Source organism: Eubalaena glacialis, chromosome 5 (genome assembly GCF_028564815.1).
Source record: "Eubalaena glacialis isolate mEubGla1 chromosome 5, mEubGla1.1.hap2.+ XY, whole genome shotgun sequence".
Lineage (NCBI taxonomy): Eukaryota > Metazoa > Chordata > Mammalia > Artiodactyla > Balaenidae > Eubalaena > Eubalaena glacialis.
In genome coordinates, this window is record NC_083720.1 from 81,429,795 (window position 1) to 81,455,835 (window position 26,041).

Sequence of the window (26,041 nt, forward strand, 5' to 3'; positions counted from 1 at the left end):
ATATTAGGTTCTTATACATTAAAGTTTACAGAAACTGGATTTTCTAAAGATAGGGTTTTGATAGAAAATTTTAACAAAATAAGGATAAGCTGGTACAGCCACTGTGGAGAACAGTATGGAGGTTCCTTAAAAAACTGAAAATAGAGCTACCATATGATCCTGCAATCCCGCTCCTGGGCATATATCCAGAGAAAAACATGGTCCAAAAGGATACGTGCACCCCAATGTTCATTACAGCATTGTTTACAATAACCAAGACATGGAAGGAACTTAAATGTCCATCGACAGAGGAATGGATAAAGAAGATGTGGTACATATATACAATGGAATATTACTCAGCCATTAAAAAGAATGAAATAATGCCATTGCAGCAACATGGACGGACCTAGAGACTGTCAAACTGAGTGAAATAAGTCAGACAGAGAAAGACAAATATTGTATGATATGGCTTATATGCAGAATCTAAAAAGAAATGATACAAGTGAACTTATTTACAAAATAGAAACAGACTCACAGACTTAGAGAACGAACTTATGGTTACCAGGGGGAAAGGGATAGTTAGGGAGTTTGGGATTGACATGTACACACTGCTATATTTAAAATGGATAACCAACAATGACGTACTGTATAGCACAGGGAACTCTGCTCAGTATTATGTAACAACCTAAATGGGAAAACAATTTGAAAAAGAATAGATACATGTATATGTATAACTGAATTACTTCGCTTACACCTGAAACTATCACAACATTGTTAATTGACTATACTCCAATATAAAACAAAAAGTTAAGAAAAAGAATAAGCATATGGAGAAAATAATTTAAAAATTATTCAGAGTATACCTGTTCATACATTATATATATATACCATGTGTTCTGAAAAATAGTTGATGATAGAATAAAATATTTTAAAATTTTCTTCTTAGGAATACCCAAGATATACGGCAGCTGTATTTAGTAAGTTGCTAAAATTTTCTTCTTTTAAATGTGTTATTTTCTGAAAGGGGTAAAAATAATCTTAATAGCATGTCTCTCAATTTTTGAATTTAACATAATTTAGTTGTTAAAAAATAGTAGTCTCTTGTTAATGGGTTACCCCCAGTTGTAAGTAATGCTTGGATTTAGTTTTGACAGCCAAAAATCTGATAGGAGAAATTTATAAGCATCTGCATGATTGACTTTGTGCCATCATTTTAAAATATGGCTCACTTATAAGCTTACGTTTTTTTCTAGGTATTCCCTATCAGAGTGTGCAATTCAAACAGACATAGCATCTCTGATGAGGCACAAGGCACAATCTGGGGTTCCATCATTTGAGCACTTAACCCTCTATAAAATATAATTCAAACAGTCAGCTCTCTCTGTGAACCTACTTATTGCACTTGAAGGATTCTCCACAACCCTTACCTGCTTCTTCAGCTTCCTTTTAAATACGATTCAATGTTTTCTGTACAGTGTTTTTTAACCATGAAATTCTACTTGAACAAAATACAGATGTAAAGTATAGTCATCCTTTGGGATCTATGGGGCATTGGTTCCAGGACCCCCCATGGATACCAAAATCCACAAATGCTCAAGTCCCTCTATAAAATGGCATAGTATTTACATATAACCTAAGAACATCCTGTTATATACTTTAAATCATCTCTAGATTACTTATATAACCTAACATAAAGTAAATGCTATGTAAACATTTGCCTGTGTGAGGCAAATTCAAATTTTGTTTTTAGGAACTTTCTGGATTTTTTTTCAAATATTTCTAACCAGCGATTGGTTGAATCTGTGGATGCAGAACCCATGAATACAGAGGACTCGCTGTATTATGCGAAACTCTATAAAAAGTTTCCTGGCAAATGGCAACAGAATAAAATAAATGAAAGTGAAATCAGTAACTCTTCCTACCTCATGTGTGTGACACCTCCTTCAGAAGTAAGTTACACAGAGCCCATGGCTAGGCAGCCAGTTGTGGCTGAAGCTTGTCATGCCCTTTAGGTACAAAGGGATACAGTTGCTGAAAAAGTTTAATTTAGCTAGTCTCAAGGTTGAAAAATTCATATAAATGATCCTTGTTTGGTTTCTCCTAATACCTCCAAAAACATAAAATGAAAGAAAAGAAAAATGTGTCGTTTGGTCAGAACCAATCTCAAATTTCTATATAAACTCCAAATAAGATAGACAAAATAAAATGCCACTTCAAATCATAATTCATTTTTCTTTATATTGAGATTTTCCAGAGTGGCACTATTGACATTTTGGATTGGATAATTCTTTGCTGTAGGGGGCTGTCTTGTGCATTGTAAATGTTTACCAGTGTTCCTGGTCTCAATGACTCACTGCATGTTAGTAGCGTACTCCTAGATCCAGTGGTAACAATCAAAACTGACTATACAGATATGACCAAGTGTCAGGTGGAGCAAAATGCCCCCCCTTGAGAACCACTGGTCTGTAATAAAGCCCATAATATGCATTTTTCGTTTTTTTCACAATATGGTAGTTCTGACATAATCTGGGGATTGTGGCTATACATTTAGATAAACAATTAGGAGTTTTCTGGTTTTATAAAGAAACCCGTCCATAGGTCTACTATGCACTGAATGTTTTTGTCCCCTCCAAATTCCTATGTTGAAGCCCTGATCCTCCAAATGGGATTTGGAAGTGGGGTCTTTGGGAAGTAATTGGGTTTAGATATGTCATGTGGGTGGAGCCCCCATAATGAAATTGGTACCCTTACAAGAAGAGGAAGACTAGAGTCCTCTCTCTACAATGTGAGGACACAGAAAGAAGCTGGCCATCAGCAAACTAGGAAGTAGGCTCTCACCAGACACCAAATTCAGGTGACACCTTGACCTTTAACTTCTCTATCTCCAGAATTGTGAGAAATAAATGTTTGTTGTTTAAGCTACCCAGTCTATAGTGTTGATATTTTGTTGTAGCAGCCCAGACTGAGTAAGATATGTCTTATTACTTAAAATGCAGAAAAAATGTCACAGCTATAGGCTTTATTTCAGAATGACACTGCAGTTTATGGTCAATGATGTAGATCATAGTATAACGAAATGTCAGTCAAGTTAATGATTTTGCACTACTGATTTAACAACCAATAAAATTTCTACATCTAAATCAAATTTGCACTAATTAATACTGATCATAAAGTTGGTCCATAATATTGACCATGTTTTTTATATTCTGTTGTGAAACATATAAAGACAGAATAAGAGACAGCAAAAATTCTTTTCTACCATAAAAGTATTAAAATTTCAGGTCTTAAATGTATATATTCCTGATTTTTTAAAATGACTCTCTAATTAGAAATAGAAATGTTTCTATAGCATGTAAATAAATACATCTCAAATCAACAGCAAATATCTAATTTACTATGAAACAGTAAAGTCATTATTATTACACTAAGGAGAATAAAGATGCTTCATTATATATATTCACTTACTCTTGTCCTCAGAAGTCTTAATAGTGAAATAAGAAACATGAAACTAAGATAACAAGAATAGATGAAAAATAGTGGAAACTTAGAACAACTAAAAAAAGACCAGACTTATGTAGTAAGTTTAGAAAGAAAGATGGCTACAATATAAATATATGAAAATCAATCTATTTTCTTTATATTAACATTACTCAACTTGAACACATAATAAAAACCTACATTCACTTGAACACATAATGGCATACAAAATATAAACCAATGAGAAATAAAGATAAAAAGAAATATATTGGTCTTTAAGAAAATAAACAATAAAATTTCTGAGTTATAGAAGAAAAAACATTTTTAAAGCAAAGAAAGAGATTATATTCATGGATGGGAAAACTGAATAATCTGAGAATTATATTACAATAGTAGCTAGTGCCTATTGGATACCTGATACATGTTATACATTATAAATATTTTACATAAATTTTCCCAAAAACGTTTACAAATATTATATGATGTTGTTACTATGATGGAATCCAAGTTGGAAGAATTAAACCTCTAAAATCACTAGGTAAAGGAACCAATCTATGAAATTAAGTGGAGTCTAAGCTCCTAGCCACTCCTTTAGTGTTTTCCTATTAGTTTTGAATCATAAGATATTGGAAAAGAAGCAGCTTTTACTAATTCTGTCATAACAAGATATATTTATTTTCACTTAAAATATTTATTTTCACTTAATCTGAAGATGATTATAATTCTATAATCAATATATGTTGAGAGTTTAATATGGCATGAACTGTTCTGAGTTTTGGAGATATTTAAAGAATAGTGTTGGGGTCTGCTTTTTCCTGAACATATAATGGTTGTCTTAGGACCAATTTATTATATAAATATATATAATGTATATAATTTGTATAATTAAATGTATAACATTTAATTAACCACAAACCTAATATAATTAGGATAACAAGTTGAATTAAAGGTAAATATCTAATAATGTGTATAAGATAGTATGAGATTGAAAACTTCATTTATATATTTCAACTTTTAAAAATACTTTAATTCTTATTTGATGTGATTTCAACTATAATATATAGCCATAAAAATATCAAATACATGTTCCTGTCACTGATTCTTAAAAATAATCATATACTATTTGCAATTACAACTGTTTTTCTAAATTGAAAGATTAAAAAAGAAAATTAGAAATTAAACGAAACTTGTGGAGAAGCTTGAATAGTTCTATAGTGACAGGTAAGAAAAAAATCATTGGCTTATGTTTACATTTTTATTTAATCTGCTTTTTTTCCCCTGTGCTCATAATATATACTAGAAAAAGGGGGTATTTAATACAGCAGTAATTATGTAAGAAAACATCAGGAAATAGACTCTTCAAGGAATATTAATTTTCACTTTAGCTTGAGAATTGCCTGAGATACATATGAAGTCATTTTTGCCTTATATCTTAAAGTGGTCCTGAGGAATAGTTTGTTGAATTTAAATAAAACATTATTTGTGTCGTTGCTACAAATGGATTAAAAGAACATTGCTTTAATTAGTTTGGAAGATATGTCTCTAAACTAAAGCCAATGTTTTACATAATTAAAATAACAATATGCTAATGTATCTACTATTATAACACTTTAAAATTTATACAAACTTAACACTTCAAAATTTATACAAAGTAAAGTTTCATAAGTGGAGGCCTATCAATCAGGACTTTAAAAGTTGTGGTAATTTTTTACTAAAATGATAATTAAAAATTTAAACAAAGTTAAATTAGAGACCAAATGATAATAGGGATAGAACTTGCCTTCCTGTGTCATTTTTATTGTCTACAGTTGGTACCAGTCAAGATCCCAGCAGAGTGTGTGCTGATGGACGATTCAAAGGAGCACTGTTGCCATTTTCAGCCCATTAAATACAAGACTAGAATAGGAAGACATAATAATGTGAACCCTGATATTAAAAGTGTGGTTTTCTTCTTATAATTCAATCTAATTGCATTCTTCCTTGGATGGTCAATGCAAATTCTGTGTTCTTCTAGAAGTTCACCTGCCTGCCTCTGAACAGGCACTAAAGAGTAAACTTCAGTGATAGAAACAGGTAATGGGCTCTTTCTTGTGGGGTCAGTGCTTTCAATTTTGGTCACTGAGTCATACTGCCATGAGAAAGCAATTGTTACATTTTTCTCTCTGTATTGTTGTTTCCCATCGAATGGAAAAAAAAAACTTTTCAAATATCTTGGTAGAAATCATATTATGGTATTTATCTGCTGTAACTCACAAGAAAATTTGACTGAATTTTTTTTATAAATCACCAAGAAATAGCTTCAAGTTCGGTGTTAAATAAATAAAAAAAAAACTTCCCAAACTGAAAGGAAGGAACAGAAAGAGATAGAGACAGAGAGACAGGGACAAAAGAGAGACAGAGAGAGAAAGAAGCTTAATAAAACACAAAAATTGTAATTTTGAGAAAATAGATTTCCATTCTTTCCATATTTTTGTGTAAGACCATTAGCAAAAGTGAAAAATATGCAATGGATTAGCCAGCAATTATTAATTCATGATAAACAACAGAAGTTGAACAATTTAATTTATGTTTGTAATTATGAAAACATAAGCAGTTAAAATTTATTGTCAACTTGAGTGTGGAATAACTTTGTAATTGACAGTACTTTAGAGCTAGTTTTAATTCTAGAGATATTTGAAAACAATATTTGTCTCCTATTTCTAAGGTTGCTTGCCCATGACAAATTTGGCTGTGATAAACTCATTTTTATATGTAGATTCCCAAGATTTGTAAAGGAAACAGTACTGGCAATATTTCTTATTTTTTAAGCTTGAATATGAGCAGGCAGATCAGGGAGTATCAAACAATAGATCTTGATATATCTGATTCTAAAGAAGACAAAGTTCATTTCTGTAATGAAATTCCTATTATTATTCTCACTTTACATATGTGGAGTGAAAAGCAGAGGGAGATTAAGTAATTTCACCATGGCTGCACAACTAGTAAGCGATGGTTCTGATTTAGACAAAATCAATCTGTTTCCAAACTCTATGCTTTTGACCATTACACTATGCTGTCCTACATTTTGCAAGTAGGATTTTGAGAACTAAGAAATCAAGTTATTTATCAAAGTAAGAAAGTGACTTACTTATTTGGTGCAAAAAGTAAGCAATTCTGACTCCCCATTATGCATGCATACGTACCAAATAGTTGGCCAAATGGTCAACTGTCACTGTTTCAGTATTGTATATGTGTCATGTATATGCTAACTCTCATCCAACATTTCTTTCTCATAATGATTTTAATGACAATCAAGAAATATTTTAACAATAATTTAAGTTTATTTAGCACATTCTTTATGAGGGATGGAAAGTTGACAGAAAAATAGACATCAATCTTATTCCATGTATTTAGCAACTGTGGAAGCAGACTAGATTCCTGGAAATACCTACAAGGAAATACCTGACAATCAGACTAGATTCCTGGAAATACCTGACAAAACTTAGGTTCAGATCATACTTATATGTCAGTTGAAACTGGAACTGTCACCAGAAAATCTTTTTTATTTTGCCTATTTGACAAGAGATGAGATTTGGTTTTACTTTATTGAAGTTCTAACTTGCAAATTAAACAATGTAATTTTGTTCTCCTAATGCAATTACGCTCCCCCCCAAGACAATGTCTTTATGGAGCTGTTCATCTCTTGGCGGTGGCTGGGGGGGAATGATACTAGTTTAAGAGAGTTTTATTTTAGAAACCATCACTTTTAGCCTAAATACTATAGTAAACACCACTGGTAAATGAATTGCAGTTTGCAATTATTCCTATTTCCAAATGATAAATGTGATTTTTAAAAAGAGGTGATGGAGCAATATTTATAAAGTCTATGCATCTTCCTGATTCTAATGCACCCCCCAAATGATTCCATAATCTGAGCCCAAATCCTGCTCTTTTCACTTTCACCTGCCTGTCAATTGTCAGTTTAAGGGAGTCAGCTATATACATATATATATATATATTTTTTTTTTTTCTATTCTTCCTACGAAAAATGATGGAAATTTTCACATGACAGTTAGTAATTGCAGAAGTTCCACAGGGACTAATATTCAATGTGCTAGTTGAAGCATGAATGTCTGGATACAATTATTGAAGTCATTTCCCAGTGCACTGCAGGTATCCTCTAACAATGAGGGGTGAATAGATTTATTTATTGCTCTCATCCAAAACTTCATTTTGATGAATAAACCAGTTTTCATCCATGTGAATCTCTCATGCATGTTAGTTTCAGCCTCTGCCTATTCCACTGTCTAAAAATAGAGAAGAAATTCTCTTTCCCCTTCCCTTCATCTGGACACTAAGGTCTTTCACAGTGTAATACTTCCATTAGATGCATATTCATTATTATTTGATATAAGTACAAGAAATCAAAGAAATGCCCCATATATCCTAATTTATTTGAATAATATAATTAAAAATCAGATTAAGTTAATACGAACAAGAGAAACTTGATAGATGGAGATTTTCAAGGTCACAATCTGATGTCAATTAGTTCAAGCTATGGATCTGGGGGTGGGGTAAAGATGAAGAGTACCAAAAAAATAGAACATGTTGTGCTTCTATTTCATTCCTTTGGGTGAACAAGCATTTCAAATATGATAGGTGTTATTGTGATTCCAAGTCATCTCATGAATTTCAAAAAAAAAGACTGAAAATAAAATATATACTGTAGTAACTCATCTCTTTCAGAAAGTGTGTTGGTATGTGAGGCAAAACCCATGTAAAACCAAACAAAGCCAACAACAACAAAAAAAGACAAAGGTATTCTAACCCAAGCTGTAACTTAACGATACAATTTAGAGTACAGAAACTAATAGAGTACAGAAACAGAATTAGCATGCTTTTAAAACTATATATTATGTGTTATTCTTGATTCATTTTCTTTAATGTAATGAGGCAATAACCCGCTTTCTTTCACTTCCTTCTGGATCATTCCTTCCTAGAAAACAATTGCTAAATATGCCTAGAGTTCACAAAATATAAAAAGCAATTGGATTTTTTATTAAAAATTGGTATAGATTACAGCTGTCTCCAGTTTAGTTTAGCATTGGACCCTGAGAGTAACTTAATGGCTTCTACTGTATGAGAATTCAGAGTTCCAAAGAGCTACATTCTTCTCCAAAAAGGATGAAAAATAAATTTTCTATTTCCCCTCTATCAATTGTGTAAGCTTTGAAGTAATCTCAAATCTCATTTCATCAATTTCCTACCTTTTCTCTCTGCCTCCACTGGTTATTTTTATTATTTCCACCATGACTTTTGCTGAGATCATTTATTTTCCTAGTTTTTGTTTTGTTAGGAGGCAGATCTGTATCAGTATTAGGAGTTGGTATGGTGTTTGGGAGAGTGCTGAGTGATAGTAAAAATACCTGGCTTCTAGTCATGGCACTGGTCCCTCAAACTCAGTTGTCAGAACTCCATCTAGTACACCTGCTATATTCCAAGCACCTGGTATCATTCATGGAACATAGTTAACTGCTCAACAAATATTTGAAGGGATGAAGGAGAAAAGAAAGCAGTTGGATCTTAGGAAGTAATTTAATTCTTTTCACAAATTCGTTGTAGTTGAGAAGAAAGGGAATGACAAAAAAATATACAGACAAGTAAGTTAAGAGTAAAAGTAATATGTACTAAGAAAGTAAATTAGGAATTAAGGCACACTAAATAGGACAGGCTATAACATAATAGGGAAACAAGGTAGGCCTCCGTTTGCTGGGGACATGTAAGTAACATGCCCCATGGCCTGTTATATCTATTTAAATGTCAGTAAGACACTCAGATCATCCAACACTGAACCCCTGCTCTCTCTCTCATACTACATACTCAGATATGTCCTTCCTCCTATTTTAGCTATCTTAGGAAATAGCTCTTTCATTCATACAGTTAAGGTAACTAGAAACTAAAGAGTCATCACGGCCATCTCATTCTTTCAACTAACATAGCCAGTCTATCACAAAGTACTAATGATTTTGCTTTCTATTATCTCCCAGTATTCATTTCCTTAAATCTCCATCTTTACTACTACCTATATCAGTGTTTAGAAATTCATCTACATTAAAAAAAATTCTTTTTTGAATCCTCTTTGGTCCTCTTCTAATGCGTCACCCTCGTAGCAGCCAAATATTTTTAAAAGTTAATTTTATAATACCAGCTTCCTAACTTAGAACTTTCAGTGCCTTTCAATTTCTCCTCATATAAAGAAAGAGAAATCTCTTTGGTGCTGCTGTAAAGAATCATCATTCTACTCTCTGCTTCTATGATAAATAAGTGGAATCATGCGGCTTTTGTTTTTCTGTGACTGGCTAAGAGTGGCCATCAGAAGGCGGGTCTCATAACTAAGTTCATTTCTGCAGAGATTAAGCTGCTCAGGCTTGTAAAGGAAAGACATTTGTCCATCCTCTTTGCACAGCTCATTTGGTGTCCACACGTATTCCAAAGGCATTTCCCCTTTGGAAGATGGAGTGGCAATGTAGAAAAATCTCTAGCCCCAAAGCTAGTAATGCTTCTTTTTAAAGGTGGCAATTAAAAAAGGGGAAGAAAGCTGAGTCATTGAGGAATTTAGGATAATTTTAAGGCTTATTTTCTTTGACTTCAAGCCAAGTAAGAATCACTCCTGAATTTTCTTCATATGTTCCTAAAAATGGTTATCTAACACAGTGTAATAACCATACTACAGACAGGCCTGAACTGAGATACATATGGCCATATATTTAAAAAAAATAAACAGAAAGAAAAATAAGCTAACAGGAAGTAATTTAGTAGGCCATTAGGATGGAATGGCAGTCATATCGTGATTAAAATGTTCAGTGTCCACATCCTACACTTTTACATGGACAAACAAAACACAAAATAAATATGCATATAATGTTTTTAAATTTAAAAAGTATTAGGAGTATATGTAAGTCACTTGAGAAGAGGTAATATAGCTAATCTTTGCTGATGCTTAATAATTGTGAATGTATCAATGAAAATATATTTGTTTATGTACATGGATGATGAATAAATAGAAGACTTTTTCTTCTTTATAAAAATTGAAGAAACTTCTTTTTAAATAGTTATATGTAAATTTCAGGACACAGTGTGTTAAAATACTTATTCAAATGAAATATGTAGATAATTTCACTTAGGTAACATGGGTTCTATTTTTGTTTGATTGGCTTGTATACTGCAACTAGTGCTTTTTCCTAGCTTTGAAACCACAACTTGAAACTGTTTAGGACCTTAGAAAATTTTCCTTAGATAAAAATCAATCAACTTAGAGAATATGAACTGTTATTCTAATTATTATTACTTAAGTGATTTATTATTTGTATTATATTTCAAATTTCCTAAGGATTAGATGTAACATTGTACAGATTTTATTTAAATCAAACAATGGTAGAAGTTCAGCAGAAGGTTAGCCAGATCTAGTAATTTGCAATAAGAAATATGAAAAAGTCCAAGAAAAGTTGGAAAGTATGTACATTAAGTAAAAAGGAACTATAATGAGAGCTTTAAGTCCTTCAGGAGAATTTTAAAAGTTGTTAATAGAAAGGAGAAGAAAGAAAATGGTTTTCATATTAGAATATTGAGAGAACTTTGGGAAAATTTCTATTCCTAAGGCAGTTTTCATACAGCATCAGATGGTGCCCTCGACGAAGACTGACATCCAAAATGAGAAAGTTACAGAGCAAGCAGAGGAATTCAAGTCCAATAAATCACCAGGACCATATGGTATATATCTAAGATTTCTGAAGGAAATAAGTGTGAACTAGCATAAATACAGCAGAAAAAAATAGTGTGAAGTATGGCCTTAATGGTAGTATCTGCTTTTAAAGATTGGAAGATTACTAATCTAGTATGTAGAAAATAAAGGGAAAATTTTAAGTGTTAAGTAAATAATTTAATATGTTCTGCCTGTATTAACCAGTAATGTTGGATAATCTTTCTAATACTATTTAATCTAATAATATTTCTGTACTATTCTTTATCTTTTCTGGATTCTGTTTATCATCAAGCTTTTCTGCCGTCTCTCTCTCTCTCTTATCTTGGCTATTCTTCCAGCCATACATTGTGTTTGTGCTGTCTAGGGCAAAAACAGGTTAATTAGTTGTGCTATCACAATGATCCTTCCTCATAAAATTCACAGATTTTTTTTTCTCCTGTCGTTGTTTTGTTGTTGTTTTATTTTTTTCTTTTTTCAGGTGATAGTAAATTGGAATACACTTGATTTCACCCAGAGCTGGTATTGCTCCATTTTGTTTTTTCAACCATTAGCTCATTCTGTTGCATGGCTTTGCAATCCAGTTAGGACTCAAAACATCTATTAATCTGCAATTTGAAAAAGTGAAAACTCAAATGAATTTGTTTACTTTTTGTGATGTATTAGATACCTACAGAAAAGTGCACTAATCATAAGTATATGATCTCAATAAATTTTTACACATACATGCAGTAATGTAATCTACAGCTAAATCATCATTAAGAACATTGCAGCCCTCAAGAAGTTTCCTTTTACTCTCTGCCAATCAATATTACTCCAAAGCAACCACTATTCTAAATTCTAATACCATCAATTAGTATTGTCTATTTTTAAACTTCAAATACATGAAATCATACCCATTATTTTCTGGCTTCTTTTGCTCCAAATAACGTCTCTGAGATTCAACAATGCTGTAGTGTCTATCCATAGACTAATCTTATTCTATTTCTATGTATAATTTCACTTTATAATATACCATATTTTATTTATTCACTAATCTATTGATGGAATTTTCAGCTAATTCCATTTTTGCCTCTTAAGTGTAAAGCTGTAATAAATATACTTGTACTTATGTCTTTTGCTGAACATATGCACTGTTTTCTCTTGATCATAAGTTTGAGTAAAATTGTTAGTCATAGAGCAAGTATTTAATCAAATGTAGTAAATAATGCCAAACTGTTGATACACTTAATACTCAAATAACAATATATATGAGAGTTCAATGTCTTCACATGTTCACCAACGTTTGGTATCATCAGTCTTTCCACTTTTAGCTATTGGGTGAGTAGGTAAGGGATGCCCGTTGTGATATTAATTTGCATTTCACTGTGGAGTAATAATGTTAACACATTTTATGATGTTTATTGGCTATTTGAATATCGTTTCTTTCAAAGCATCTATTGATTTTTTGGTTCATTAAAAAACTAGGTCTTTCATCTTTCTCTGATTTCTAGGAAATATTTATATATTCTGGATTTGAGTCCTTTGTTGATTCTATCATCTATCTATCCATTTATTTATCTATAGATGGATGTAATAAATTTTACATAAGTTCAGAGAAGTTTATTTTGTGCTTGTGTGTTTGGAATCCTGTTTTAAAAATCTTTGCCTACATCAAGATCATGTAGATATTTTCCTATAATTTAATCCAAATGCTTTATTGTTTTACATTTCACACTTAGATATACGATTCTTCTCTAAATATTTTTGATGTACAGTTGGAGGAAAAGGGTTAATGTTTATGTTTTTCCAAAGGAAAGTCAAATGGCTCTTGTATCATTTATTGAAAATACCATTTTTCCTCACTGAATTTCACTGACATCTTTGTGGTAATTCAAATTGAATTGAATTTTCTAAAATATTCCATTATTCAATCACCTATGCTTTGCCACTGAAAGGAATTTAAGTCCATGGCCCATAACCTCTTGTGGTTCTACAAGATCTTTCTAACTATTCTACTGGAGTTTCCAAAGATTACTCGGAAAACAAAACACACACACACACACACGCACACACACACACACACACACGCACACACTGAGAGAAAGATTGAGAAAAAAGGAAAGCTTACTTCACTCATGGGAATGCATTTGCCAGATTATATCAACCATATGGAAGAAAAGTAAAAATGTGCCATCCATACTGCCACCAGAGTGATCTTTATAAAGCATGTATCACATAATAATAGTCCTCTGATCAAACACCTCCTGTGTTTTCTATTGTACTTGGCCCAACATTTAATCATATTGTGGTCTATGATAAACCCCCCAATCTCATCTCAAACCACTTTCCTATGGCTATCAATGCTGTATCCACACTAGTTTTTTTTTTTTTTTATCAAACAAGGCAAGTTTTCGGGTTCACATTTCACTTGGAATGCCGATACCCAGGTTTGTGCTCTGCTGAATCAGTTTCATCATTCTGATCTCAAAGTACATTTCCAGTTCAGAGATACATTGGTTCACCAAATCTAAAATGTCTTGCACTCACATCTACCAGCTCAACCCCACCTCACCCACCCCAAAGTTTTTCTATTATATTTTTCCATTTTATTTTATTAAAGAATTTGTCAACTCCTGACAGAATCTCATTTATGTATCCAATGTATCTGTACATATATATTTTTATTATTGTCTAGTTCTTTTCTACTCATTCATGCATTTGTATAAATTATATTTTAGTATGTTTAGTATATTTAGTATGTTAATATTTCTTGTAGTCATATTTATTGACGATTTATGTCTTTATTCAGGCCCAAGAAAATGCAATCATAAACAATAACGTATTGAATACTATCCGATTGACATTTTTCAATTGAAAACGTGTCTTTTTATTCTAATATACATTGAGAGATAAAAAGTAAATCAAATATAGAGACTTTCTAATCATTTTAGGCTTAGGCTGACTATTCAGAAAACTTTGGAGTCTTCCTACCTAGACACTAGATACTTTAAAATAATATATAAAAGTATTAATCCAGAACGTTCAAATCTTATACACATGGCAAAGAACTATATAATAGCTTATGATTATTACTTTTTTACTATTTAAAAGATATGTGTGCATGTGTATGCATGTGTGTGTGTGTGTGTATGTGTGTGCATGTTTCCCTTTAGAATATAGGTTCCTTGGGAACAATTATAGGCTATAAAAGCTGTCAAATTCTTTTTCTCCTCTCCATGCCCATCATGTTTCTTTCTACCATGAAGTAATCATAGGCTAATTTTTCAATAATTTTTAGAGATCTCAATGAGACTCATTTTAATTTTCATCATTAAACATGTTCTAATATCCCATTCCTTCTTAAAAATACATGGTAAAATTCTTAAAGGCCTGCTTTACAGAGAGAAGATAATATATGTGATGGAAAGAGCTTATTAATAGGATGAATAAGGTGAAACTTACCTCAGTTTCCTTCTCTATAAAAACAGAACATTAGACTCTCTCTCCAGTCAATTACTGCTCTAACATTCTATGTATTTAAAATGAATAACAAGGTACTTACTGATATTCTTCATGACTAAGTTGAACTCTCATTTTAGATGAGCAGAAACAGTCCTGGTGGTTTCAAATCTCCTTAGCAAGAAGGCTGACATTCCTCCAAAAGTAGCTGCTGCTCCTGCTTGGGATACAAATATACAACAGTGAACAAATATAGGTGTTCCCTTGACTAAAGTTCCAGCAATGTGTTCTGGAGTCAGTGACAACAGAGACACATGTTCAGCAGTGGTGGCAATCCCTGGTAGTGACTGGAATGAGTCATTTAGGTCCTTAGTGATTTCTACTCTGGGAAACTGAGGTTCCTTTGGCAAAAACAGAAGACATTATAGCCAGCCAGGAAGTGAGATCTTACAAGATTGTGCAGGGGAAAACAGAGCAAGGTAAGACATATATTTCAGTGTGAAAAACTTGAGACTGATAGCAAGGAAAATGAAGCATAAGTGACTTCTAAAATGTGTAAAAAGAAACATTCTACTCTGCTGATGTCTCAAATGTGACGGTGACAGCAAAGGATATCAGCAAGGAACTGTCCTCCAGATGTGGTAAGAAAGAAAAGTCACCTAGGGCAAAGCACCATGGTAAGACAGAAGAGTTTTTATTTCTTCCATACATATTTTTAATAACAAAGAGGTAAGCTATTTGAGTAACAGCATTTTACAAATTGGGAAAACTGTCTTTTAAATGGAATATTTGTATTCATCTTATCAGGTAATAGGCCTGCTATGGGGAAATTGTAAATATGACTTTTTAAGCCAAGAACTTTGAACACTATATTTTTTGTGTTTTCCTAGCAAATGATTAATCATTTCCTTGATGCTAAAATAGAGATTTTACTAGTGAGGTTAGGAATTGCCTCAGTAACGCAAGTAGAGGATAAATAATCCATCCCAATTATGTTATATATGTTAAACAAAGTCTCCAGTGATGTTGATAAAAAACAAAGGATTAAGGTAGCTCCAGGTCCCATTCACTCAGAAATCTCTAAATTAAGCTTGTTCCACTAAGACCTAAAAATCTTCTACTAAACTTTAGCAATTTGGTCAGTGCCTCCTTTTGAAGGCTGTAGTGTCCCTTTTGGAGATTTTGCAGTTTAGAAAATAATTTAAGGGTAAAGGAAGGAAGAGTTTATTATTTGCTAAAGGTTGGGTATCACAAGTGAGTCTGACGTAGGGAATCACTAGAATGTTTAAATGTTTATTAAGAAATTGGTTTAAATTGTGATTGGAGATTAATCTTTTGGCCATTGATTCGTTTGCAAATATTTTCTCCCATTCTGAGGGTTGTCTTTTTGTCTTCTTTGTTGCTTCCTTTGTTTTGCAAAAGCTTTTAAGTTTCATTAGGTTCCATTTGCTTATTTTGTTTTTATCTCCATTCTTCTAGGAGGTGGATCAAAAAAGATCTTGCTGTGATTTATGTCAAAGAGTGTTCTTCCTATGTTTACCGCTAAGAGTTTTATAGTGTCTGGCCTTGCATTTAGGTCTTTAATCCATTTTGAGTATATTTTTGTATATGGTGTTAGGGAGTGTTCTAATTTCATTTTTTTTACATGTAGCTGTCCAGTTTTCCCAGCACCAATTATTGAAGAGACTGTCTTCTCCACTGTATATCTTTGCCTCCTTTGTCACAGATTAGTTGACCATAGGTGCGTGGGTTTATCTCTGTGATTTATATCCTGTTCCATTGGTCTATATTTCTGTTTTAGTGCCAGTACCATACTGTCTTGATTACTGTAGCTTTGTAGTATAGTCAGAAGTCTGGGAGTCTGATTCCTCCAGCTCCATTTTTTTCCCTCAAGATTGCTTTGACTATTTGGGGTCTTTTGTGTCTCCATACAAATTTTAAGACTTTTTCTTCTAGTTCTGTAAAAAATGCCATTGGTAATTTTATAGGGATTTCATTGAATCTGTAGATTGCTTTGGGTCGTATAGTAATTTTCACAATATTGATTCTTCCAATCCAAGAATATGGTATATCTCTCCATCTGTCTGTATCATCTTTAATTTCTTTCATCAGTGTCTTATAGTTTTCTGCATACAGCTCTTTTGTCTCCCTAGGTAGGTTTATTCCTAGGTATGTTATTCTTTTTGTTGCAATAGTAAATGTGAGTGTTTCCTTAATTTCTCTTTCAGATTTTTCATCATTAGTGTATAGGAATGCAAGAGATTTCTGTGCATTAATTTTGTATCCTGATACTTTACCAAATTCATTGATTAGCTCTAGTAGTTTTCTGGTAGCATCTTCAGGATTCTCTATGTATAGTATCATGTCATCTGCAAACAGTGACAATTTTACTTCTTCTTTTCCAATTTGGATTCCTTTTATTTCTTTTTCTTCTCTGATTGCTGTGGCTAGGACTTCCAAAACTATGTTGAATAATAGTGGCGAGAGTAGACATCCTTGTCTTGTTCCTGATCTTAGAAGAAATGCTTTCAGTTTTTCACCATTGAGAATGATGTTTGCTGTGGGTTTGTCATATATGGCCTTTATTATGTTGAGGTAGGTTCCTTCTATGCCCACTTTCTGGAGAGCTTTATCATAAATGGGTGTGGAATTTTGTCAAAAGATTTTTCTGCATCTATTGAGATGATCATATGGTTTTTATTCTTCAATTTGTTAATATGGTGTATCACATTGATTGATTTGCATATATTGAAGAATCCTTGCATCCCTGGGATAATTCTCACTTGATATGCAGCTCAATATTAAAAAAACAAACAAACCAATAAAAAAATGGGCAGAAGACCTAAATAGACGTTTCTCCAAAGAAGACATACAGATGGCCAAGAAGCATATGAAAAGCTGCTCAACATTACTAATTATTAGAGAAATGCTAATCAAAACTACATTGAGGTATCACCTCACACCAGTTAGAATGGGCATCATCAGAAAATCTACAAACAACAAATGCTGGAGGGGGTGTAGAGAAAAGGGAACCCTCTTTCACTGTTGATGGGAATGTAAATTGATACAGCCACTATGGAGAACAGTATGGAGGTTCCTTATAAACTAAAAATAGAATTAACATATGACCCAGCAATCCCACTACTGGGCATATACCGAGAGAAAACCATAATTCAAAAAGACACATGAGCCCCAATGTTCATTGCAGCACTATTTACAATAATAGCCAGGTCATGGAAGCAACCTAAATGCCCATCGACAGGTGAATGGATAAAGAAGATGTGGTACCTATATACAATGGAATATTACTCAGCCATAAAAAGGAATGAAATTGGGTCATTTGTAGAGATGTGGATGGACCTAGAGACTGTCATACAGAGTGAAGTAAGTCAGAAAGAGAAAACCAAATATCATATATTAACACATATATATGGAACCTAAAAATATGGTACAGATGAACCAGTTTGCAGGGCACAGATGTAGAGAACAAATGTATGGACACCAAGGCGGGAAAGTGGCAAGGAGGTTGGTGATGGTGGGATGAATTGGGAGATTGGGATTGACATATATACACTAATATGTATAAAATAGATAACTAATAAGAACCTGCTGTATAAAAAATAAATAAAATCAAATCAAAAATTCAAAAAAATAAAAATAAATAAAAGTGTGATTGACAGAGCTGACCCTGAAAATGAGTTGTTGTTCTAGAAAAGAAAGTAAACAAGAAAAATTTAAAAATATGTATTATAACCTTGTTTAGGTGTGTTTTTCATTTTTTTTACCTGTAGTTGGGAAAATCAAATATTCTTAAGCTAAATATTTTGAAAAGTCAAGGACATCTAAGTTTAAAGTTTTCTTTAATGTGCCATTTATTCTCTCTAAATGTATATCTAAAGGGCATTTTCCCTTGTTACTAGTGAAAGTCAGTATAATGTAGTAGAAACATTATCTTGGGCTTATGTCCTTGAACTATATTAAGCAATACAGGTTATCTCTGATCCTCCATTTCTTTATCAATACACATGGGAAGACTAACTCTGCACTTAGGTGAAACTAAATTTTTGTAAAAATTTGGTAGGATGGAAGTCAAAAGTAGATAATAAATATTCTTTTTTTCTTACTGCTTTTCTTCTTTTTATATTTCCTAATACAGTTAAAAGGAATAGTCTTTAGAAGTAAGAAATGTTTATTAAAATGATTAATACATAAAAAACTTTAGGAAACTAGAAAAAAAGAGAAAATTAAAACCAAAATAAGTAGAAGAAAATAAGAATTAGAACAGAAATCAATGAAATTGAAAATAGGAAATCAATAGAGAAAATCAACAAAACTAAAAGCTTGTTCTTTCAATATGCCTCTAACCAGGCTAACTATGAAAGAGCACTACAAAAATCTTTGCAGAAAACGTAGGAATAAATCTTCGTGATCTTGGATTTGCCAAAGGTTTCTTAGATATGACATCAGAAGCACAAAGTTACAACAACAGAATAATAGATAAATTGTACTTCTTCAAATTAAAAAAATGTATGTGATTTAAAGGATGTCATTAAGAGGGTAAAAGTTGATCCAAAGAATAGAAGAAAATATTTGTAAATCATATACTTGATAAGGGACTTGAATCAAGAACATACAAGAAAAAATACAGCTCAATAGTGAAAAGACAACCTGATTTAAAAATGGGCGATGGATCTAAATAAAAATTTCTCCAAGGAAGATACAAAAATGGCTAACAAGCACATGAAAAGATGCTAAACCTCATTAGTCATCAGAGAAATGTAAATCATAGCCTCATGAATTACCACTTCCTACCCATTAGGATGACAATAATCAAAAAATCAGACAGCAACCACACGTTTTGATTAGGGTGTGGAGAAATTGGGACCTTCATATACTGTTGGAGAGAATGTAAAATGGCTGTACCATTTTGGAAAACATTCCAGCATTTTCTCAAACAATTAAACATAGTTGTACCATATGATCCAGCAATTCCATTCCTGGGTTTATACCCAAGAGTAATGATAACATATATCAACACAAAACATGTACATGAATGTTTATATTAGCATTATTCATAATAGGCAACAGGTAGAAACAATCCAAATTCCATTAACTGATGAATGGATAAACAAACTGTGGTATCTCCATACAATGGCCTATTATTCAGCCACAAAGAGAAGTAAAATACTGGTGCATATTGATATATGGATGAACCTTGAAAATACGCTGAGTGAAAGAAGTTGGTCACAAAAGACCACATATCATATGATTCCTTTTGTATGAAATGTTCAGAACAAAGAAACCTATGGAGACAAAAAATGGATTAGAGGTTGTTTAGTGGTGGGAGGGGAATAATAGGATAGGAGGTTAGTAGGTAAAGGGCAGAGCGTTTCTGTTTGAGGTGGTTAAAAATGGTCTAAATTTGACTGTGGTAAATGTTGCACATATCTGTGAGTATACTAAAAAAGCACTGAATTTTACACTTTAAATGAGTGAATTGTATGGTATGTAAATTATAGCTCATAAAGCTACTTTTTACAGTAACAAAAAATAAGTTACTTTGAGCTGCTGTAACAAAAACAAACAAGAAAGAAAAAGAAAACAAAAACCTCAAATATATGTAGTGTCAAATAAAACAGAAGTTAAAGATCATTGGCATAGTACAGGCAGAGAGACTGTGAAATTGAAAGTCATTCAAAGATCTAGATTCTTTCCACTTGTTCTGCTCTATACCATGCTGTTTTTCTCATCTACATGGTTAAATAAGCTTGTCTTCACTTACTAGTCCAGCCCATGGGAAGGGGGAAAGAAGCTTACAGCAAAGAGCTTCAAGAAGCTAATCTGGAAATTTCACACATCACTTTTGCTTATAAGCCACTGGACCAAGCTTCCACGTCCAAAGCTAGCTCTAAGGGAGGTTGGGAAATCTCAGTAATCATGCACCCAACTAAAACATGGAGGTTCTGCTATCAAAAGAAAAGAAAGAAAGAAAGACAGAGAGAGAGAGAGAGAGAGAGAGATTGAGAGGGAAGGAAAAGATACTAAGAGACAGTTGGCTGTCTCTATTATAAGTTCTGTTTCATCTTTTAGGATGGAGATGAATTTTTTGTTATAATTACAATAAAATAGAAATCCTAACCATGACGCATAAAGCTTTATATTTTCTGACCCCTCGTCATCTCTCTGACCTTATCTCCCACCACCATCCTCTTTGCTAATTACACCAATACACACTAACTTTCTTTCTAGTCCCTTCTATTTCTATACCAAGCTTGTTTTTAACTTAAGACTTTTATATGTTGTCATTTGCTATTCCTTGCATTGGAAAACACATTCTTTCACATTCTCCCATGGTTGGGTCTTTCTCCCCATTCAGTTTTTAGCTCTTTGGAGATATTTTCTCTGACCACCCAAAATAAATTATACCAATTGCTATTGCTCTCATTACTTTTTCCCTCCAACAGTAATAACCACTAACTGTAATTACTACTTTCAGAAGAGTCATAGTTATTCCCTTATTTAGTAACTATAATTAGTCCCTTCAACATAGTATTATTTGTTTATTTTATATACTTAATATCAATATTTTGCCCACAAAAGAATAGAAAGTGTATTTTTCAATAGACCTAACATGACACAAACAGTACCTAATTATTTGTAGAATGAATGAATAAAAATAATACTGGTTGTGATGATAGGGGTGATACATGAACCAAAAAGGCACAGGGAAGGGATACTTTATCTAGAGGTGGGAGAGAGGAGGAGAGGTTTTCTGGAAGAAATGTCCAGAGACCTAAAGTATGCTTTTAATGTAGCCAGATGAAGGAAAGGCAAAGGAAACAACTGAAAAGGCTTAAAGGTCTGTTTTAAAAAAAATAAAATAAAACCATATTCATTCAAGGATCTTAAAAATAAGTGTACTGGGGCCATGTTATATACTACAAGAAGGGAATGATAAAAGTCAAGACTGGGGAGGTAGTCAGGACCAGTTTAAAACAGAATTATCTACAGAACAGTTGTCATTATGTAGAATAAATCCACCCTCACCACATGTCATATTCCTTACTTTACTCAGGTCATTAAAGGGCTTAACATATTTAAAAAAAAAAATCTCACAAATGTAAAAATTAGCCTCGACAATTTTAACCTACAGATAACATTGCTTCATAGTATCATGTTACTTTATTGTCTTGTTTCATCAACCAGTAGTCTCCTCCAGGTATTCACAGCATAGAATGTTAGAAAATTCCATACCAAACATTATGAGGGAAAAAGTTTTAGCACTTTATGTTCAAGGACAGACATTTAGGGCCTTCGTATAAAATGCACAGTGCAATAAACAAAAGAAAATATTATACATGGAAGAAACAGAATCCTTGTGATCTCAAACTTTCCATGGCAGACATTTAATTTGCTTTTTTCAACACTAGCTTAATCCTTTAATACCTATGCTTCTTTAACAATGCATAAAGTTGTTCCAAAACCTGGGCTGAATGGTGTCCTTCTAAAGCTTCCTACGGAGAACTACTCCTAATAGCCCAGTAGTGATGGAGGGTTTCTTTCAGTTATTCAGAGCTGGAGGCTTGAATGTAGGCAGGAGGAGCTCACCTTTTATCCTTCTGATGGGAGAACACCATAGACTGGCTTTGCACTGATCTTCTGAATGAGATGAAAGGGCTTCATCTCTATTCTGCATCTACATCTTAACTTTTTTTTAATGTTATGGGACATTACATTAGAGAGCATATTTTCAGACACATCAGGATAGGACAAAAGCTCCAAAATAAAAATATTCAACCACTTCACTGTTAAAACTTAAATTATTTACCGTCTTTATTGCACTATTTTTTTAAAACATTTTTATTGGAGTATAATTGCTTTACATTGTTGTGTTAGTTTCTGCTGTATAACAAAGTGAATCGGCTATATGCATACATATATCCCCATATCCCCACCCTTTTGAGTCTGCCTCCCATCCTCCCTATCCCACCCCTCTAGGTGGTCACAAAGCACTGAGCTGATCTCCCTGTGCTATGCGGCTGCTTCCCACTAGCTATTTTACACTTGGTAGTGTATATATGTCCATGCCACTCTCTCACTTCGTCCCAGCTTACCCTTCCCCCTCCCCATGTCCTCAAGTCCATTCTCTACATCTGCGTCTTTATACCTGTCCTGCCCCTAGGTTCTTCAGAACCATTTTTGTTTGTTTGTTTGTTTGTTTGTTTTTAGATTCCATATATATGTGTTAGCATACGGTATTTGTTTTTCTCTTTCTGACTTACTTCACTCTGTATGACAGACGTGCACTATTTTTAATTGGAAAGAGGTTTAAATTTTTGACTTCAAATACAATGTCTCATTCCCTTTTTTTTCAGGAATAACAGTCCTTAGAGAGTTCCTCAGTCCCTTCTGACATGACCCCCCTGGTGCTGTCCCCAGAAAGTCAGAACCAGGCTCCTCCCCTTCTATTGCTTTAGCCTTGTCACCTGCCATCTTGACCCAGAGTAGACCTCTGTTCTCCTTGGCAGGGACAGTCCTGCCCTGAGGAAATTGCTCACAGCAGCATTTGTATAGGTGAAAAGAACTCACCCTGTCTTCAAACCTGGTTTGAGAGAGGCACTTCTCTACTCCCTCAGTACAGCAGAGATACCACAGGAACTAATAATGAGATTGTATGGAAAGTTCAGGAATAATGAAAGGGAACTATCATATGGGGAAAAACTTAAAACTACCTCATGTACACCCACTACTCTTAGGATTGTCTCTCATGCTAGATAGTCTCCTCAGTTTCAGGGTCATGAAATCCTTACCACAGCCCTGGATATGCTTCAGTCTCTCCTGCTTTTCAGGGTAGGCCAAACTGTCTAGAAATTCAAAGTTAGGAAAATATTTTTCTTATCTTCAGTTTAAAGCTTCACTTTTCTTGGCCCATTATTGAAGACTTTCCAGAGTAATTAAGAATAGGAAGGTATTTTACCTTCCAGAAAAACTGTTCTTCCACAGTTAGGAATATTCTCTGAACCTATGACCCCAGCTGAATATAGCCCAATATTAATTCTTTTATCAAAGTCTGAGTAATCCAGGTTTTAATAAACTACATGTAGGACATCAGTAGCCCAGTTCAGCTGCGGCTGCATCAAGCTTAGTCCAATTTTTTTTTACCGTCTCTGCTCATTAAGAACTCTGTAAACCTTGGGGTCTAGAATAATTTGATTATGCTTTGATCTAACAGACTTTTGTTATATTATTATATTTTGTACTTAATCATAATTACAAAATATAATAATATGATCAATAAAACCCCCACTAAATCAGAGATATATAATATGAAATACTTTGATTAACTCTCAGACTTTAATAATTCATTTGCCTTCATTAAGATTTTGAAAACAATTTCTACTTAGAGATTTACCTTTTGGTTAAGGCTATTTCACATTTTATATTTCACATTCCTATGATGGGGTGTTCAAGTAAATATTATGAAAAATACTCTGCCTTTGTTCTGAATACTACAAAAATAGAATAAGGACCCTTTCACTTCAGATGGCCATCTGAATAGATAAGAACTTGCAGAAAGCTGTATCAATGTTCTAGAGGCCTTTTCTATGTTCTCAGTACCCTTAAAAAGAGTCAGTTAAATGATAATTTATAAAACATTTAAAATATCTAGAGCAATCCTTTTCGCATTAAAATTTTAGACTAGTACATCATATAGAAAGAATAACGTCTTTTATCTGTTTCCCTTAAAACTTGCAAATGAAGGGTAGGGTCACAATATCAGTATTCTCACTTAAAGGGGCAGTTTATACATGCAGTACTTCACTTGAAAAATAGAGACGAAGGCCTTATAAATGAGAGAGAGAGAGAGAGAGAGAGAGAGAATGATATAAAATTTAAAGAAGTAATTCTACTCTTTTTTGGAAATAAAATCCCAATATTATGTAACAGCAATTCAATGACCCATCAAAAATGCTCAAAAATAAGTATGTAAAAATTTACATTTTTCCAAAGATTCTCCAGATTCTCACACATGAACTAGAGAATTGGCTAATATAGGTTCATATAGATCAAATAGCGTCTCATCCTTTTAAGTATTGGAGTCTTCTGGTACAAAGGGTGCTACTGTGACTTATGGATTCTGGGTTTCTGCTTAGATAAACTGACCATAAATTGCCATTGAAAACCAAGACATTTTGAGAGTAACTGGAGCACTGTTCATAATTACACCAAGGCAAACCAAGAATACCCTTGGTAGATCCTCTGCCACTAACCTGCACTCTTCCCTGCAAACAAGTCAGCTATCATCATTCTGTTTCCACTATTTATTATACCAGCTACCATTTAGCCTAATGTTCTCTGAATGCCTCTCATTTTCACAAGTGCCTAGCCCTAATATTAAATAAAAACTTACATGAAATTCCTACCATTCATGGTAAAGTTGATAACTCTTCCTCATCCATTCAACATACAATTATTGCTGTTTTTCCTTAAAGTTTGGAAGTAACTATCATTTTCTGGAAAAAAAGAAAGTCAAGGATTCCTTAGGCTTCATAGCACAAAATATATGAAAGTCAATATGCTACCGTGCTCCATCTTTACAATGGTAATATAAATACATCTTGCAATAATTATCATTGAAAGACCCTTCATTGTTAATAAACAAAAGTGTTAGATAAACTTTAAATTAATAAAAGGCTATGCAAGTACTAAATATGTACATAGTGCTTGAATAAAATATTACAGTAAGTGCTATGAAAAATTAAAATAATGCCTTAAGTCCAAAAGGAATTTTCATCCAAGGAGAAAACATAAATGTGTATTACATACTAGGATGGCAGTAGTTGGGATGCATTACCTAGGTGAATACAATCCTAAGGAATATAAAGAAGTTATTTCTCCTGAGTGATACAAAAAGTCATCTGTAATAGAACCTGCCTTTTGCCTATTCCAGTGTCTATTCTCCTTTTTAGTAAGAGCACTCTAATTCTCTTTTGAGGAATCATCACTAATCCACTTTCAGTTCATGTGGTTTTAGTAGGATTCACTCTCCCTTTCCCCTGTCCCACTTTCTGGCCCTAAGAATAAACCCATACCAAAGCCAATTCAACCAACAGTGTATATTTTCTTGGGCACATTCATTGTTTTAAGATGAGCACACTACCCAGGTCAAACCAATGAGACCCAAGTCTGTCTTTTAAAAAAGCAAGCACCCTCTCACTAATGACACCATCAGCCTACAATCCCCAAGATCCATCACATGCACAGAGCTCCTCTGAGAGTAAAAGCAGTTTAGGGAAAAGAAAAAAGAGTTGAACGAAGACATTAGGACAAAGAAGTTTGATCTGCTCATATTGTCTCAGTATCTAGAGGCAGATATTGCTAAAAAAAATTTCTTCTGTAGTTTTT